This window comes from Elephas maximus, chromosome 1 (assembly GCF_024166365.1).
Source record: "Elephas maximus indicus isolate mEleMax1 chromosome 1, mEleMax1 primary haplotype, whole genome shotgun sequence".
Classification (NCBI taxonomy): domain Eukaryota; kingdom Metazoa; phylum Chordata; class Mammalia; order Proboscidea; family Elephantidae; genus Elephas; species Elephas maximus.
The window spans coordinates 77,531,228-77,544,713 of record NC_064819.1 but is presented as its reverse complement, the minus strand read 5'-3'; the positions used below and the strand labels follow the sequence as shown (position 1 = coordinate 77,544,713).

At 40.2% G+C, this 13,486-nt stretch overlaps 1 long non-coding RNA gene across 2 annotated transcripts in view; it reads left to right on the top strand.

Moving 5' to 3' along the window:
- LOC126077115 (uncharacterized) overlaps positions 1-13,486 on the top strand; it is a 30,495-nt gene that overhangs the window by 4,389 nt on the left and 12,620 nt on the right. For both annotated transcript variants that reach the window (XR_007517660.1, XR_007517659.1), the window contains exons 2-3: positions 7,461-7,936; positions 9,504-9,558. This is a non-coding gene — a long non-coding RNA (uncharacterized LOC126077115). The remainder of the gene's footprint in view (positions 1-7,460; positions 7,937-9,503; positions 9,559-13,486) is intronic.

The following is a 13,486-nucleotide window of genomic DNA, read 5'->3' as shown; positions in this document are numbered from 1 at the left end:
AACCTCATTAGTGATCAAAGAAGTACTAGTTATAATCACAACAAAATACCACTACACATCCCCTTGGAATGCCTAAAAATAAAAATGCTAATTACCATTGGCAATGATATGAAGCAACTAGAACTCTGGTGAGATTTTAAGTTGGTACTGTGATTTTGGAGATACATTAGACGTTAACTTTGTTGAAGATACACATATTTTATGACCCCATGATTCCATTTCTAGGTAAATTCTCAACAGAAATACATGCACAAATGCACTAAGAGCCATATACACGATTATTCATAGCTGAATTATTCATACCAAAAAGCAAAACACAAACCAGACCAGTTGCCCGTCGAGTTGATTCTGACTCATAGCGACCCTATAGAACAGAGTAGACCTGGTATCCAAAACGTGGCTGGTGAATTCGAACTGACAACCTTTTGGTTAGCAGCTGAATTCATAGGAACCTAAAACCAGAAACAACTGTAATGGCCAAAAATGAGTAGAAGAGATAAATAGTGATGTAGAATACTACATCCACCTTTTTGTGTTTTATGACTAACAGTTTTGAAGAGTGTAGGTCAATTGCTTTGTAGAATGTTTTACGCTCAGGATTTGTCTATTTTCTTATAGTTAGAATCTAATTAAAGATTTTTGGCGGAAGTACCACACAGGTGATGTGTACCTTCCATTGCATCGCATGAGAAGGCACATAATTGCACTTTGTCTCATTATCTGTTATTTAAGTTTGATCCCTTAGGTTAAGGTGGTATGTATCAGATTTCTCTATTGTAAAGGTACTGATAGATAATACTTTTCATCAGTATTGTGAGCTACGTGCTCTTTTAAAAAATTCAACATGTTATTCACCATTACTGTTATCATTATTTTGATGCTCAAGTTGTCCTAAATTTTGCTAGTGCGAGATCTGCTTAGCCAGCTTCTGTGTCTTTTTGTTGTATCTTCATCAGTCTTTAAGACATTCCTTGCTTTTTGGTGTAACATGCTTTCTGCTCAATTCGTATATTCTTGGCCTGAGACTTGGAACCAGCCTTTTCTTGAAAGAGCCCTTTTTTTTTCAGTTGGTTTATTTGAACTAGGGAGTCCCTGGGTTGTGGAAAGGTTAAACCTTTGGCTGCTAAGGTGTAACCGAAAGAGTGGTGGTTCAAATCTACACAAAGACAGCTTTGAAGAAAGGCCTGGAGATCTACTTCCAAAAAATCACAGCCATTGAAAATCCTGTGGAGCATAGTTCTACTTTGACACACATGGGGTTACTATGGGTTGGAATCCACTTGATGGCAACTAGTTTTAGGTTATTTGAAGTAGAGCCAAATGAAGTCCACACATTACACTAAGCCTCTCACTTTTTTTTTTTTTTTTTATTATTAATTTTTATTGTGCTTTAAGTGAAAGTTTACAAATCAGGTCAGTCTCTCATACAAAAATTTACATATACCCTGCTATACACTCCTAATTGCTCTCCCCTTAATGAGATAGCACAGTCCTTCCCTCCACTGTCTCTCCTCATGTCCATTCAGGTAGCTTCTGGCCACCTCTGCCCTCTCATCTCCCCTCCAGACAGGAGATGGCAACATAGTCTTATGTGTCTACTTAATCCAAGAAGCTCGTCTTCACCAGTATCATTTTCCGTTCCATATTCCAGTCCAATCCCTGTCTGAAGAGTTGGCTTTGGGAATGGTTCCTGTCTTGGGCTAACAGAAGGTCTGGGGACTGTGGCCTCTGGGGCCCTTCTAGTCCCAGTCTAACCATTAAGTATGGTCTTTATACGAGAATTTGGGGTCTGCATCCCATTGCTCTCCTGCTCCCTCAGGGGTTCTCTGTTGTGGTCCCTGTCAGGGCAGTTATCAGTTGTGGCTGGACACCATCTAGTTATTCTGGTCTCAGGCTGATGTAGTCTCTGGTTTATGTGGTCCTTTCTGTCTCTTAGGCTCATAATTACCTCGTGTCTTTGGTGTTCTTCATTCTTCCTTGCCCCAGGTCAGTTGAGACCAATTGATGCATCTTAAATGGCCGCTTGCTAGCGTTTAAGACCCCAGTGCACTAAGTCTCTCTTAAATGAACTTTTTATTTTAGAATAGTTTCAGATTAACAGAAAAGCTGCAGAGATAGTACAGAAAATTTCCATATACTCCTCATCCAGTTTCCTCAACTACACCATCTTACATTACTGTGGTACATTTGTCACAACTAAGAAAAACAACATTTGTACATGTCGACTAAACTCTATACTTTATTCCCGCTAAAACCTGTCTACCATGGGTGGCCCTCCTGGTATTTGAAATACCAGTAGCGTAGCTTTCAGTATCAACAACACAGAAACCACAACAGTACAAAAGACTGACAGATGTATAGTGGTTTCAGCTGAGCTTTCAGACTAAGACAGACTTGTAGACTGGTGGTCTATTTCTGAAAAAACTGGCCAGTGAAAACATTATGAATAGCAGTGGAACATTGTGTGATGTAGAATTGGAAGATGAGCCCCTCAGGCTGGTAGGCTCCCAGTATATGACTGAGGAAGAGCTGCCTCCTCAAAGTAAAATCAACCTTAATGATGTGGATGGAACGAAGCTTTTAGGACCTTCATTTGCTGATGTGGCATGACTCAAAATAAGCACAGTTGCAAACATCCATTAATTGGGATGTGGAATGTATGAAGTATGAATCTAGGAAAACTGGAAGTTATCAAAAATGGAATGCAGAAAGATTGATCTCCTATGCATTAGTGAGCTGAAATGGACTCTAATTGACCGTTTTGAATTGGACAGTCATATGCCAGGAGTCACATTCATTGTCAAAAAGAACATTTCAAGATCTAGAAGTACAGTGCTGTCAATGATAGCATAATATCCATACACCTACAAGGAAGACCATTTAATAAGGTGATTATTCAAATTTACATGCCAAATACTAATGCCAAAGATGAGGAAATTGAAGATTCTTATCAACATCTGCGGTCTGAAATTGATCAGACGTGCAATCAAGATGCATTGATAATTACTGGTAGTTGGAATGCAAAAGTTGGAAATGAAGAAGGATCAATAGTTGGAAAATATGGCCTTGGTGATTGAAACGCCAGAGTTTGCACGATAGAATTTTGCAAGTTGAACGACTTCATCATTGTAAATTTCTTTTTTCGACAACATAAATGGCGACTATACACGTGGAGTTCCCCAGATGGAAAACACAGAAATCAAATCAGCTACAACTGTGGAAAGAGATGATGGAAAAGCTCAATGCCCTCAGTCAGAACAAGGCTAGGGGCCGACTGCGGAATAGACCATCATTTGCTCCTATGCAAGTTCAAGTTGAAGCTGAAGAAAAGTAAAACAAGCCTATGAGATCCAAGATATGATCCTGAGTATATCCCATCCCTTGGATACCATCGCAAGGATAGATTTAATGCATTGAACACTAATGACCAAAGGCCAGACGAGTTGTGGAATGACATCAAGGACATCACACACAAAGAAAGCAAAAGGTCATTAAAAAGACAGGAAAGAAAGAAAAGACCAAAATGAATGTCAGAAGAGACTCTAAAATTTGCTCTTGAATGTAGAGTAGCTAAAGAAATGATGAAGTAAAAGAGCTGAATAGAAGATTTCGAAGGAAGCCTCAAGAAGATAAAATATTACAATGAAATGTACTAAGACCTGGAGTTAGAAAACCAAAAGGGAAGAACACGATCAGCATTCTGAAAGTTGAAAGAAATGGAAAAAAAAAAAAAATGCAAGCCTTGAGTTGCAATAGTGAAGGATTCTATAGGCAAAATATTAAACGACACAGAAAGCATCAAAAGAAAATGGAAGGAATACTCATAGTCACTGTACCAAAAAGAATCAGTCGATGTTCAGCCATTTTTAGAGGTAGCATATGATCAAGACCCAATGGTATTGACAGGAGAAATCCAAGCTGCACCAAAAGCACTGGTGAAAAACAAGGCTCCAGGAATTGACGGAATACCGCTGGAGATGTTTCAACAAGTGAAAGCAGCGCTGGAAGTGCTTACTCACCTATGCCAAGAAATTTGGAAGACAGCTCCCTGGCCAACCAACTGGAAGAGATCCATATTTGTGCCCATTCCAAAGAAAAATGATCCAACCAAATGGGGAAATTATTGAACAATATTATTAATATCGAATGAAAGTAAAATTTGCTGAAGATAATTAAAAAACAGTTGCAGCAGTACATGGACAGGAAACTGCCAGAAATTCAAACCAGATTCAGAAGAGAACGTAGAATGAGGGGTATCATTGCTGATGTTAGATGGATCCTGGGTGAAAGCAGAGAATACCAGAGAGATGTTTACCTGTGTTTTATTGACTATGCAAAGACATTTGACTGTGTGGATCATGACAAATTATGGATAATATTGTGAAGGACCAGAATTCCAGAATGCTTAATTGTGCTCATGCAGAACCTGTACATAGACCAAGAGGCAGTTGTTTGAACAGAACAAGGGGATACTATATGGTTTAAAGTCAGGAAAGGTGTGTGTCAGGGTTGTAGCCTTTTACCATATTTATTCAATCTGTATGCTGAGCAAATAATCCAGGAAGCTGGACTATATGAAGAAGAACACAGCATCAGGGTTGGTAGAAGACTCATTTACAATATACAATATGCAGATGACACAACCTTGCTTGCTGAAAGTGAAGAGGACTTGAAGCACTTAACAGATGAAGATCAAAGACTGCAGCCTTTAGTATAGATTACAATTTAACATAAAACAATCCTCACAACTTTATCAATAAGCAACATCATGATAAACAGAAAAGACTGAAGTAGTGAAGAATTTCATTCTACTTGAATCCACAGTCAATGCCCACAGAAGCAGCAGTCAAAAAATCAAACGATGTGTTGCATTGGGCAGATCTGTTGCAAAAGACCTCTTTAAAGTGTTGAAAAGCAATGATGTCACTTTGGAGTTCACGGTGCACCTGGCTGAAGCCATGATATTTTCAATCACCTTATATGCATGTGAAAGCTGGGCAGTGAATAAGGAAAACCAAAGAATTGATGGCCTTGAAATTACAGTGTTGGCGAAGAATATTGAATCTACATACCATAGAGTGCCAGAAGAACAAACAAGTCTGTCTTGGAAGAAATACAGCCAGAATGCTCCTTGGAAGCCGGGATGGCAAGACTTCGTCTCACATACTTTGGACATGTTATCAGGAGAGCCATCATGCTTGGTAAAGTAGAGGGTCAATGAAAAAGAAGACTCTTGTCAAGATGGATTGACACAGTGGCTGCAACAGTGGGCTCAAACACAGCAGCAATTGTGAGGATGGTGCAGGACCAGGTAGTGTTTTGTTCTATTGTGCATAGGGTGGCTATGAGTTGGAACCGACTTGAGGGCACCTAACAATAACAACAACAACAGCACACTTTGTTCAGATTTCACTGGCTCTCCTCATGTTGTTTTTGTTTCAGAGTCACATTTAGATGTCGTGTCTCCTTCACCTGCTCTTGTCTATGACAGTTTCTTAGACTTTTGTTGTTTTTCATGACCTTGACGGTTTTAAGGAGTACTGACGGTTTCAGATATTTGTAGAATGTCCCTCAATTTGGGTTTGTCTGATGTTTTTCTCATGACTAGACTGGAGTTATGGATTTAAGGGTGGAAAAGTACAGATTTGAAGTCCCATTCTCATCACATATCAAGGGTACATGCTATTAATGTGACTAATTACTGATGATGTTAACCTTGATCACCTGGCTGAAGTAGTGTTGCCAGATTTTTCCCCTGTGAAGTTGTTACCCTTTCTCCCCCTCCCCATACTCTTTTCTTTGAAGTAAGTCCCTCAAGGAGTGGAGGGGAGGGGAAAATTTAGCTTCACCTCATGGATGAAGGAGTAGCTACATAAATTGTTTGGAATTCGGTAAGGTAGGTTTGTCCTTCTCCCTCATTTATTTATCCAGTTACTTTTTTATGTCAATATGTACTCATGGATACTTGTTTTATGCCTTGTGTTATAGTGGTATTTTGTTTTTCAAATTGTTCTAGCTTTGGCCATTGGGAGGTCTTGTATGTTGGCTTTGGTATTAGGGTAATAGTGACCTTATAGAATGAGTTAGGCAATGTTCCTCTTAATTTCTCTGAGCTTTTCTTCCATGGAGCCACTAGAGATTTCAAATCAAAAATAAAAAAATTTTGTAAATGAGGTCCATTCTTCTCCCTCCAGTACTGGCATCTGCACTAGGAGTAGGGGCTGTTATCTTTAAGGCCACTGCTAAACTGGGGAGCAGGGAATGGGACCAGGGTAAATTAAAAATATCACAAAGCTTGCCCTTCTTACCAATATTCAGGGTCTTTATTTCTTTGATTAAGCATTCCTCCGGTTGCTGCAAGCTTTTGGTTTGTTTCCACAGTTCCAAAAAAAAGTTTATTCTGACAGTTTTTGCCAGAGTTGCTTTTGTTGAGGGACAACTTGTGAATTTCCTTACTCCACTATTTTCACTGACAGCATTTAAGTCTTTTAGTCTATAATAGTCTCTTTTTTTCTGCCCGTGTCATGTATTTGTTGAAGAAACAAGGTCATTTGACTTGTAGAATTTCCTCTGTTCTGGAATTGAATAATTGTATCTTGGTGGTGTCATTTATTATGTTGTTCTGTCCTCTGTAATTTCTATAAACCAGTGTTTGTATCTAGAGACTGTATTAGATTCAGGTTCAATTTTCTGGCAAGAATATACCTACTGCTTTGTTCTTATTGCATCACATTGGGAAGCATATGATGGCTTGATGTTTCACTGTTATGATCAGTGAGTTCCAGTGTCATCAGTCTGATTTATACATTATAAAGATCCCCATCAATCTTCCCCCTAATATTTTATGTCTTTTAATTTTTTAATTTAATTTTGTTGTTGTTATTGAGAATATACACAGCAAAACATACAATTCCAACAGTTTCTACATGTACAATTCAGTGACATTGATTACATTATTTGAGTTGTGCAATCATTCTCACCCTCCTTTTTTGAGTTGTTCCTCCTCTGGTAACATAAGCTCACTGCCTCTAAGATTCCTATCTGTAGAGTTGCTGTTGTCAGTTCGATCCCATATAAATAGTTCTTAAAGGAGTATAATGCTCAAGGCAGACATATTTTACTAGTTAAGCTAAATAACGTCTTTTAATTTTGGAAACCTGGTGTCCTTTAAGGAGCCCTGGTGGCGCAGCTGTTAAAGTGGTTGACTGCTAACTGAACGGTCAGCGATTCAAAACTACTAGCAGTTCTTTGGGAGAAAGATGTGGCAGTCTACTTCCGTAGGTATATGCTGGAAAACCCTACAGGGTGGTTGAAATTGACTTGAAAGCAGTGGGTTTGGTTTTCTCGGTTTGGTTTTCTCGGTTTGGTGTCCTTTACAAATTACTCTTCAGTAAATGTTTGCCTGAATTAATAAGTATGAGGTTGAAACTTGGGCCCATTTATTGTGTTTCTGCCCGCAGGTTCTCTTGATAGAGGCCCCAGCTTGAGGCTCCAGAGTTTAAAAGAACAACCCAAATGCCAGGGATGGCTTCAACTTCCAAAGAAGTTGCATTTCTGAAGAGAAGCTGAAGTTTGAACAGAAGCTTTAGCCTCCAGCTCCTTTCAGATATCTTCTTAACAGCTATGTGGAAGAAAAGCCAGTCACAAGGGATCAGTCAACAGACAAATAGGAAAACCTGACCCAGAGGTTTTTTTCCATAGTATTGGCACTGACAAGATCAGAATATCCAAGAGATGGTGGAATTACTGGCACAAAAGCAGTATCAGACCTTCATGAACAAAGAGTTTAAAATTTGTCTCAAAACTCCGAAAATAATGAAGATGCCATAGTTCTGGAGGACTTAACCCAAATGAGGAGATAGTTACAACTTACAGACAGAACACACTAATGGCACTACGTTCAGAAGGAGGCAGTCTGAAAAGAAAAGTAGGAAAGGTAAGTTTTCGTTACTCCTCTCTGAAAACCCTGGTGATGTAGTGGTTAAGACCTATAGCTTCTAACCAGAAGGTTGGCAGTTTGAATCCACCAGGCACTCCTTGGAAACTCTATGGAGCAGTGCTACTCTGCTGTAGGGTCGCTATGAGTTGGTATTGACTCGATGGCTTTGGGTTTGGTTTTTGCTCTTTACGTGTAGGGTCAACCCAAGGTAATTTTATTTCTGTTATTACACAAATATAACAATAATGGCAAGGGGAAAAATCAACCAGAATCTCACTTTTATAACATATCAAACTGTATTTTTCACACTTCTTTCCAGTCCTTGCATAGATTAATGCATAATTTTTACTTAATTTTAAAATAGATGTCATTTTAAAAATGACATCTGGTTTTTTCATTCTGTCATAAGCATTTTATATGTTGGTTGTTGTGATGGTTAAGATTGTGTGTCAACTTGGCTTGGCCACAATTCTCAGTGTTTTGGCAGTGTAATGCTGTGATCACTTCACTGTTGACATTTGATATGTGATTATCCCCATGATGGGATCTGCTGTGAGTAACCAGTGAGTTGAAGGGGAGTTTTCCTTGGGCGTGTGGTCTGCATCAAGTGTGGGCGGACATTCTGGAAAGGCTCCGGGGCTTTTGCTTATTCTGGATTCTACAGCCGGCTGCTGTTGTCTGACCTCCAGTTCTTGGGACTTGAGCTAGCAGCTTACCTGTGGTCTTGCCTGCCGATCTTGGGATTCATCAATCTTCACAGCCTGTGAGCAACAGCCCTGCTCACCAGCCTGCTGATTTTGGGTTCACCAGACCCTGCGGCTGCGTGAATCAGGAGAAGCCTGTATCCTGACCCACGGACTTGATGTCACAGCCTCTACCAACCATATGAGCCACTTCGTGATACAAATCTCTCTCTCTCTATGTATGTATATTTGTATACTTCACTGGTTTTGCTTCTCTAGAGAAGTCAGCCTCAGACAGTTGTATAGTTGTCATAATTACTTCAGTAGTGGTGTGCTCTTCCCTCAGGTGTGCTGTAGGAATCATCATTTAGCATAAGCTGTTTTTCTGTTTTTGTTTTTAAAAAATGATTCCCTTGTAACTGATTGCTAAGGGTACTATTACTACAACAAAAAGCTGAAAATTTGTGTGATTTGAGTAACCCAGTTGCTTTCCAAAGAGGCGAGAACAATTTACACTGCTTGATTACCTTAAATGAAGTTTCTCCTTAATACTCTCATCTTCCTTTTTGTACATCATCACTACCTCCTAGTGTTCCCCAGCCCAGGCAGCCTACATCCTCGTGCTCCCCTCTCATTCCTGCCCCCAGCAGTATCTAGATATCTGTTCCCTGCAACCCACTCTGATCCCAGAGATCAGAATACCATCCTTCAGCCCTTCTTTGATTCTTGGGAACTGGGAATTAATATCTAATCTTATGCTTCCTTTGATGGCTTTCTTTGGAGAGCATTTGGGGGTGGGGTCATATCCATTGTTCTGAGGGGATGGCTGAACAGTGGATTTTTCTTCAGATTCTGTTCTTCTTATATTTCTGTCTTCCTAGGATCTCCCCTTCCTCAAAAAGGGACCCAAAGGAGAGAAGATGGCCACCGTGCCAGGTGAGTGTGAGTTTTATCCCACCAGAAATGCCATTCTGGTGTTCAAAGCATTAGCATGTTTTATTCTCTCACCTTGAAATTTATCTTCCCAGATATGTAATTCTGAAATCAAATCTTAAATTATTTGGCTTATTGTGGTAAATTCGATTCTGTAGAAAAAGCACCCTCACACTAGTATTGTTCCCTAATTTTCATACTCATTTGTTCATCTATTCATCAAACATTTTGTAGTGTCTTTCTGTTGCGTGTAAACAGAGAGTAGGGGTAATGTTTGACCTCTTCCAACCCCACAAGGGGAAAGGAGAACCAAGATCAACAGTGCAAGTCTGATGCACATGAGGCAGAGGCCAGACAAGCCTCCTCTCTCTGCCATCTTTACTAATTCTGATACCAGCCGTCCCTCGCACAGCACCCTCTGCTCTTCTGCTGGGTTTGATAATTCATTGCAATGGCCACATAGAACTCACAAATCATACTCATGATTATGGGGTTTATTAGGGAAGTAACAGTTATTTCAGGCTGAGGAACACTCATGATACAGTTCTTTAATCAGGACAGCCTCTTCCCAACTGTGCTCGTGGGCATGCCTCTCCTTGGCCCTAGGTCTCTCTCCAAAGGCACTCATTTTCTCTCTTTGTGGGCTAGGAAGCTCACTGCGCCCTCTCCTGCTGCCAGCTTTCTGCTGCCAGGTCTCTCCTGCCACCGTTTCTCACTGGCTTCAGGGTTACAGCTTGCTCTCTATCTCTCCCCAACCCCCCCGCCCCCCATCTCCTGCCACCAGGAGCTTCTCAGCACAGGGATCCCTGGTCCAAAGGACACACTCTTCACTCCTGGCTGTTCCTCCTTGGTGGTGGTAGGATCCCCATCTCTGCTCTGGAATTGGCTCTCTTTTAAGGCAAAACTGACCAGTCCCCTTGGTAGGCCACAATTACCCTATCATACAGTCCTGCCCAGTTACCTGGGTGGGAATTATAAGACCATGGCTAGAAAGGCCACACACAAAAGTAATTAATCCACTGTGCTGCATAACATAATACACAAACTTAGCAGCTTAAAAATACGTCTATTTATTATCTCACATTCCTGTAGGTCATAAGTAGAGCAGGACTCAACGGGGTTCTCTGCTTAGAGTCTCACTAGACTGAAATTAAGGTTTAACTGGGGAACATGATGTCATTGACGCTTGAGATCCTCTTCTAAACTCATTCTGTTTGTTGGCAGAATTTAGTTCTTTGTTGATTCTAGGACTGAAGTCCTGTTTTCTTGCTGGCTGTTGGCTGAATATTATTCTCAGCTCCTAGAGGCTATCTTTAGGTTCTAACCACATGGCCCATTCACAGCATGGCAACTCATTTATTCAAAGTCAGCAGGAGATTCTGCTACCATAGAGTCTTCTATAACATAACCTAACCAGGAGAATAGAAACCCCAGTGGCATAGTGGTTAAGAGTTCGGCTGCTATCCAAAAGTTCAGCAGTTCAAATCCACTAGGCACTCCTTGGAAACCCTGTGGGGCAGTTCTACTCTGTCCTGTAGGGTCACTATAAGTTGGAATCTACTCTATGGCAACGGGTTTTTTTTTTTATTTTAACCAAGAGAATGACTATCCCTTCATAGTCACAGGACCTGCCCACACTCAAAGGGAGGAGATTAAACAGGGTGTTTTTTATATACAAGAGGTCAGGAATCTTGAAGCCATCTTAGAATTCTGACAATCATATATTTATGGGGCACTTAGTAATTAATTCAAGCACTGTTTATTAAGTGTTCACTATATGTTTTCTTGAAGTTATTAGAGAAGTATGAAATAGGATTTCCATCTGAGAGCTTGGCATCTGAATGGACAAGCCAGATAAGTGAGTAACACCACTGTAACAGTGTTAGGTTACAAAATCATTAGTACTTTTGAAAGAAGTGGTTCAGAGAGGGAGTGCTTTGAAAACTCTGAGATAGAAGGTTATCAGTATGGGTATTAGTAGATTAGGGAAACCTTCAAGGGACAGATGGATTCATGTTGAGACATGAAAGATGCGTGTTGTTGTTGTTAAGTGCCATCAGGTGGGTTCTGACTCATAGTGACCCTACATACAACAGAACGAAACATTGCCCGGTTTTATGTCATCCTCATAATTGTTATGCTTGAGTGCATTGTTGAAGCCACTGTGTCGGTCCTTCTTGTTGAAGGTCTTCCTGCCTTACATTGACCCTCTACTTTACCAAGCATGATTTCATTCTCTAGGGACTGATCCATCCTGATAACATGTCCAAAGTATGTGAGACCTAGTCTTGCCATCCTTGCTTCTTCTAAGGAGCATTCTGATTGTACTTTTTCCAAGACAGATGTGTTCGTTCTTTTGGCAGTCCATGGAATATGCAATATATTTCCCCAACATCGCAATTCAAAGGTGTCAGTTCTTCTTTGGTTTTCCTTATTCATCGTCCAGGTTTCACATGCATATGAGGCAATTGAAAACACGATGGCTTGGTTCAGGTGCACCTTAGTCTTCAAGGTGACATCTTTGCTTTTCAGCACTTTAAAGAAGAGGTCTTTTGCTGCAGATTTGCCCGTGCAATATGTCTTTTTGGGTTTTTTTTTTTTCCTCTTTTCATTTCTAACTTTAGGTGGAGGTTTAAAGAACAAACTAGCTTCTCATTAAACAATTAGTACATGTATTGTTTTGTGACATTGGTACTAACCCCATGACATGTCAACACTCCCACCTTCTTGACCTTGGGTTCCCTGTTACACGTCTATTGATTTCTTGACTGCTGCATCCATGGGCGTTGATTATAGATCTAAGTAAAATGAAATTTTTGACAACTTCAGCCATATCTCAGTTTATCGTGATGTTGCTTATTGGTCCAGTTGTGAGGATTTTTGTTTTCTTTATGTTGAGGTGTAATTCAACTGAAGGCTATGGTCTTTGATTTTCACCAGTAAGTGCTTCAAGTCCTCTTTGCTTTCAGCAAGCAAGGCTGTGTTATCTGCATAATGCATGTTGTTAATGAGTCTTGATGCCCTGTTCTTCTTCATATAGTCCAGCTTCTCGGATTATTTGCTCAGCGTACAGATTGAATAGGTATGGTTAAAGGATACAGCCCTGACGCACACTTTTCTTGACTTTAAACCACCCAGTATCCCCTTGTTCTGTTTGAATGACTGCCTCTTGATCTATGTACAGGTTCCTCATGAGCATGACTAAGTGTTCTGGGATTCCTGTTCTTTGCAGTGTTATCCATAATTCGTTATGATCCACACAGTTGAATGTCTTTGCATAGTCAAAAAAACACAGGTAAACATCTTTCTGGTGTTCTCGGCTTTCAGCCAGGATCCATCTGACATCAGCAGTGATAATCCCTGCTTCCATGTCATCTTCTGAACCTGGCTTAAATTTCTGGCAGTTCCCTGTTGATATACCACTGCGTCCGCTTTTGAATGATCTTCAGCAAAATTTTACTTGGGTGTGATATTAATGATATGTTCGATAATTTCCATATTCGGTTGGATCACCTTTCTTGGGAATAGGCATAAATGTGGATCTCTTCCAGTCAGTTGACCAGGTAGTTTTCTTCTGATTTTCTTGGCATAGACGGGTGAGCACTCTCCGCACTGCATTCGTTTGTTGAAACATTGCAATTGATATTCCGTCAATTCCTGGAGCCTTGTTTTTCTCCAATGCCTTCCATCCAGCTTGGCCTTCTTCTTTCAGTACTTTTGGTTCCTGATCACATGCTACTTCCTGAAATGGTTGAACATCAAGCAATTCTTTTTGGTACAGTGATTCTCTATTCCTTCTATCTTCTTTTGATGCTTCCTGCATTGTTTAGTATTTTCCCCATAGAATCCTTCAACTGTTTCAATTTGAGACTTGAATTTTTTCTTCAGTACTTTCAGCTTGAGAAATGCCGAGCATGTTCTTCCCTTTTGA